A 6,598-nucleotide genomic window follows, 5' to 3' on the forward strand; every position below is an offset into this window, starting at 1 on the left:
TTGTATAACTTATGGATTATAAAATGGTTTTGGAAAATGAAAAATTTTACTATGATTTTTGGGATGTTACAGGTCAGGTAAAGAATGCTAAATGAATCTGGTTGCAGTAAAAAAAATCATTTCATATATTTTTCCAAAAGATATGCATCAAATTTGTAGTTCAGTTAATTAATGGGTGGAAGTACTTAAACAGTTAATTATGTCCATGTTCTCATTTCTAATTGTAAAAGACTTGGATACCACTAAGGCCACCTGTCTGAATCCCAATCCATCCCTGGTATATAATAATAATAATAATAATAATAATAATAATAATAATAATATATTGGGATAAAAATACTTACATTATTAAGTGCTAAAATACAAAGACTAAAAAAAGAAGGTGGTGAGATCGAGGGTTAAAACCATAAAAACATGCACTCTCCTCCTTCAGAAGGTTCAAAAATCAGGCGATTGAAATCAGCTCGGCGCTTATGAAGTAGTCCCGCCAATTGCGAAATCTGGCTCCCTAACTTTTGGAGCATTGACTGTTAAGAATAGCAATGTAGTTTTAGTGTATGTATGTATATATATATATATATATATATATATATATATATATTCCTATTCTAATAAAAGAATATGTTTAATCTCCTATTGACAAGTGACATATAATTAAAATTCCTCATTAATATTATATATCAGCTATCATGCTACTTGTCAACCTATTAATTATCCATTTAAAATTTTAAATTTTAAATTTCCACTTTAATAATATTAAATTAATAATTGATTATCCAATTCGAATTTTAATTTTTAAATTTCTCATTTTAATTATATTAAATAAACAATTGATTCTTCATTTTAAATTTTCTCACTCTAATTATATTAAATTAATAACATTAGATTGAAAATAAAATAAAATAAATACAAAATATAAGATGATATAACTTAATGTATTTATTTGAATCAACGACTATATATATATATATATATATATATATATATATATATATATATTAAGTAATAATTTATTTAAAATACTTGATTAATAATTTTGATTTTTTTAATTAATTTTATAACTGTGGTTCTCATGGGTTATAAACTAATATATATATATATATATATATATATATATATATATATATATATATATATATTAAATTACAATTAATTAATTATTTATTTGACCGCAACAGAAAACAAATAAATAAATTGTAAAGGCCATGAAATATGTTTTTGAAAAAAACAATTCCTTTTTTTCATAGTGAAAATATGATGGAAACAATTACATCCAATTTTCCAGCAGTATCAAATTCGTTATGGTGGCAAATTGGATATAAATAAATAAGATGTAAGGGCCATAAATTAATGAAAAACTATATGTAACTAGTATAGGAGCCCATGCTTTGCATGGGTTAGAATGGTGTTTGTTTTTTTATTTTTTTTGTTGAATGTGTAATTTCAACTAAAACATACAACAAAATGAAAGCATTACAAAAACTAATAAAGGTGATTACTTGAGATTCTATCGATATCTAGTTAGACCATTATGACAAAAAAAAATTATTGTGTTGTGTTCTGTCCTAGAAGAGGTTCCATTACCATTTCCAAATCAACATTTACTCTTTTCGTTTGTCTTCCAGAAATCCCACACTTCTCTACAGTTCCAACCAAAGAGCTTCTCACTGCTTGCAACCCTAATGACTATAACTTTCTCAACAGCCAAAACCTACAACCAAAACATCAACATACCTTTACTTTACTTTAATTTATAATTTATAGCTTCCTAATGAACTTTTGTTTCTTAACATACATACTTGAAAAATTGATACCCATGACTGGTTTGATAACCTGTGAGATACTATCGACTCATTTGAAATAAAGGTTGGAAATTCACGTGTAAATTGCATAATCAGTTCACTTGAAGAACTTTCTTCTTTTCCTATTCACATAAAAATTTAACAGAGTATATTATTTACAGAGATAAAAAAAAAATCAAGAGCACAGTCTTGTTTCGATACATGGTAATATAAAAGGAAGAAAATGAAAAGATGGATATGGTAGAACCTCATTTCAGCAAAGGAAGTAGCTTACATATGTTGTTTCAGGCATGTCAAACCCTCAAAAAGAGAAGCCACACACAAAATGTTTTTTTTTTTTTTTTTTTTGTCGAAATAACTTTTGTTGAGTTGACCTAGCGAAACAATATAAAGAGCAAATGGATAAATAAAACAAATATTGGCATGTATTTCATAATTTGTATTAATTAAATCAATCGAAAAGCTCTACTACCATCCATGAAATCATTTAAATAAATTATCCATCTCTTTAAACCTTGAGAGAGAACTACATGGCATACCGAAACATGTACATATAATATTACAACTCTAAAAATGAAAGAAAATCTTATAAATTTCACAAATATTAGCATGTAATTCATATTTTATATTATATTGAATCGACCAAAAAGCTTTACCACCCTATATAAAGATTCAGGATATAAAAAGCTAAATAATTTAGGTATGTTATTGAATATCATATTGAATCATTAACATACTATTCAATCAAAATTATTGAATAAAAATAAAAAACAATAAGATGTAACTCACCTTGACATTATATCGAGCACCTGGTAGACCAGAATTGGCAACGGGTTTTAGCAGTCTTCAATCTTTGTGTAGTGATGGTGTATACAGGCATAGATGAGACCCAGATAAGTTCATAGGATGTGGTGGTACTTGGAGCGAACAGGAATGGAAGTCACCAGAAGACTTTGAACTTCATCATATCTGACGACATGTACATCACAAAAACAAAAAAAATTTAAGCCTAACAACGAAAAACAGGACTGCTAGAGTTGAAGAAAAGGCGTAGAACCCTAATAGAATATAGAAACAGATGGAAGCAAAAATGATGTAAAATCAAGAATTAGTTCATCATGTGAAGTTTTTTAGGAGTGGAAGCAATTCCAAAAATCGCAAATAAGAGTAAGAAGAGTTATACCTATATATCGAATCAGATATAAAAGTATTGGACAGGACACCGTACACCGGAGGAGAGGCTACCGGAGGAGGGGCTTCGATGGAGAAAAATGTATTGGACAGACACCGTAGATTGTAGAAAAGAAACCGATGAGAGATAGATGAAACAGATTCAGTGAGAAGCGGTGGGGAATAACTCTGGTAAATAACTAACCTGATGAACAGTACCCATGGTAAGGTACTATTCATAAGGATGTTGAGATTTAATTAGTATATATTAATTGTTTGCATCATATTTTCACTATGAAAAGAAAGAACTGTTGATGTCAAAAACATATTTCATGAGTCACTGAGTCTTAGATTTAGTGGCTTTGTGGGTAATTATCATCAGGATCGAGGATGTTGTCTTCATTGAAGAAACAATAAAATAAGTTTTACCTTTTCTTCTGTCGTGAGTTCTTTTCTTGTTTCTCCAAGCTTAAGCCAAAATTTTAGCACGTAATTAACTGATAGAGACATAAAAAATGAAACCAAATGGAACATTAATAATGAAGCAGTAAATAACCACATACAATGTTTTAAAAATGAGTTTTTTAGTTTAACCGGTAAGGTGATCGGTTCCTGATTTAACCGGTTCGACCGCCGGATAAACCGGTTTCTATATTTTTCATGTTCTTAACTTTTTTTTTTCTATTTTCCTACACATACATACATATATAAATCATGAATTTGATGTTTACAAGTTCAAATATTAAAAATACACATAAAAATAAATTGTAGATGAATCCAAATACACTAAAATAACACATAACCATAAGTTTTAATGTTTTACATTAATCCATATACATTAAAAAGAAAAATAAAATATAATACTGAAATAAAATATAGTTTTAGATGAATATAAACACATAAAAAAACTTTATAATATTTGTCATATGTTTTTATTTAGAGAAAACTAAATAGATTTGAAAAAAATCACCAAAGTTTATTATGTAAATGGTTCTTTTACATTGTTTTTATTCGGTTTAACCGGTTCAACCGGTTTATTTTGATCGGTTCAACCGGGTTTTTCCAAAAACCGGCCGGTTAATCCGGTTCAGAAATCAATGTAAAACCGGTGATAGTTGAACCATTCCCTCCTCCGGTTCCCGGTCAAACTGGTTCAAACGGCCGGTTCAAACCGGTTTTTAAAACACTGACCATGTAAAAAAATGAAATTAGGAGCTTTGGGATCTTACCTACATTCTGTGGTTGAAGGAAATGAAGATGTTAGATGCGGCTTTTATCTTTATTTGAGCTTTCCACTATTGAAACTGTTGCAGTATAGGAATGAGTTTGATCTTTTGACACGTCAACATTAAGGGTATTATTGTAAATAAAAGAAAATAACAATGGATCGGGCTTTGTATTCATGGATTATGATCGTAAATTTTTTTTTTTATGATTAATCAAGTAATTTACACTTAGTGGAGAATCTAGAACCAAAAACCACGTGGTTCCTTATGTAAGTGAAAACGAAAAATGAAGAGTAAATAATACTAGTGGTGGGCTAGCGCCTGGTGGAGGGGCGGTGTTGGGTGGGTGGTGATGGTTGGACAGTGAATAACATAGGGCGGAACTGGCGAAGGGGCGGCATTGGGCCGATAGCGATGGTCAGACGGCGAACAACAAGGAGCGAAACCAATGGCCGGGTAGGAGCAATCATTAGGGCAACACTGTATGATGCTTCAGAGATGTTGATCACGCCTCAGCCCAAGCGACGTTTCATATTTCAAGCCTATTTTGCTATTTTTTTTCCCTTTTTAGTTTAATTTTTAATGGATGGACTATTGTCTAATTATTACATTTTCAGTGGATTGAGGTATTGAACTATTTTAAGTAGATTGAAATATAAACCATAGACTTCATACATTTTGATCCATTTTCTTTTGACAAAGTTTATAAGGTAGGTCATTGAAAAAATATAAAATAGTTCCTATTTTTTTCATGCATAATTTATACTGTTTTTATAAAAAATAGGTGGGTCCTAGGACCCACCTTCACAATACATAAATACACTCCTCTTTACACCCCACCCCCTAATCTCTTTTATTCTTCCACGCATTTGGTTCCATTATTATTGGAGTAAATTGCAACCACCGACTATATCATTATAGTAAATCACCATCACCTCTGCCACCGAAGTGAATCATCACCATCTTTTCCATCAGAAGAGCATCCATCGAACCTATTAAGACCCAAAAACTCATTCAAACCAAAAACTTATTCAAATCATAAATCAAATCGAAAAATTCAAACCATGTGTAGTTTTTATGCAAGTTGGCCGATGTGACAACGGTGGATACAAAGTTGATGATGGTGCAAATAGACGATGATGGTGTAGATGGACGGGTAATAGTGCAGATTGATGGAGTGGACATTTGATGGTGCAGATCAACGACATCTAAAGGTTTTCAAAGACGATCGATAGTGTAGATCAACAGCTTTAGAGTGCATATAGGCAGCGCACGATGTTTTTCCGATGATGGTGGCCTGATAGTTCACTGATTTAAGGTTTCCTTCATTTAGTTTAGAAATAAGAGATTGAGAGATAATATATATACATTAGACTATAGGTTTACAAGGATGGATGCATAATAGTGAATGTGGGGATAATAGTGAATGTTAGGTTGAGGGTTGGGCTTATTTAATTTATTTTAGCGCTTAAATAAATTACAATTTAATTAAAAAGGTAATAGGTGAGGCCAATATAGTCTTTTCTATGTCTCGAGTCCAAAACTCAACAAAAACATATATAAATTCAAAAAACAAAATTAAGGATCCAACACAAACTATATCAAATCATATCAAACCAAATCGACCATTCGTGTAGTTTACTCAAATTTCAAACAGCCAATTTGATTGCATCATACGATTAATTATTCAATAAGTTTAATTATTTTCAAAATACATATCCAAACGTCTCCATAATTCGAATTGGATCGTAGTTGGGTATTCCAAATGCGATCTGATGCGTTGGGCCGTATGACAAATTAAAGCCCATTGTATGCATTTATTTTAACTTTTGTAATACTGTACTACTGTAGTTATAATTATAATTTTAAAAATAATAAATTGTATAGAAACTATTGTACTTTGTTTGTTTATTGTTCAACTATGGAAAGATTCTTTAAATTTTACCTATTGAGAGTTTATTCTTTTAAATCACTTACAAACTAAATTTACGATTTAACCATCAAATTTTGATTTAAAGAAAATATCTTTAACCAGGTAATAATCATTAGTTTATGAAATTCATTATCTAGAAAAAAAAAACTTACAATGATTTCTTCTATAAAAAAACTCTCAATATATATATATATATATATATATATATATATATATATACACACACACACACACACACTAGCCGTTTACCCGCACAAAGCGTCAAACGTAATAGTTTTTTCGGCAATTATTTATGTTCGGAAACATATATGATTGGGCACCCAACTTTGACAATAAGGTAATGAAAAAGTAAACTATTAGTTTGGAAAAACATATATGATTCGATAATTTGTTTATTTTCGGGACGAAAACCATCTATGTACCATATATGTAAGGAAAAAAATTGAACAAAAACCAAGAATCTGGAA

At 30.0% G+C, this 6,598-nt stretch overlaps 1 long non-coding RNA gene across 5 annotated transcripts; it reads right to left on the reverse strand.

The window, feature by feature from the left end:
* Positions 1-297: 297 nt before the first annotated feature.
* On the reverse strand, positions 298-3,233 carry LOC145086671 (uncharacterized). 5 transcript variants are annotated; one of them, XR_013700550.1, is made up of 5 exons: positions 2,592-2,979; positions 2,077-2,176; positions 1,800-1,924; positions 1,585-1,711; positions 298-527 (listed from the first exon to the last, which is right to left on the reverse strand). It is a non-coding gene; the product is annotated as an uncharacterized LOC145086671 (long non-coding RNA). The 5 variants fall into 5 exon arrangements; XR_013700549.1 differs by lacking the exon at positions 298-527 and adding an exon at positions 2,986-3,233 and having other exon boundaries at positions 1,375-1,711; positions 2,592-2,771; XR_013700548.1 differs by lacking the exon at positions 298-527 and having other exon boundaries at positions 1,375-1,711.
* Positions 3,234-6,598: the final 3,365 nt, after the last annotated feature.

The sequence above is a fragment of the Lactuca serriola genome, chromosome 2, assembly GCF_051521515.1.
Source record: "Lactuca serriola cultivar US96UC23 chromosome 2, Lser_US96UC23_V15, whole genome shotgun sequence".
NCBI classification, from domain to species: Eukaryota; Viridiplantae; Streptophyta; class Magnoliopsida; order Asterales; family Asteraceae; genus Lactuca; species Lactuca serriola.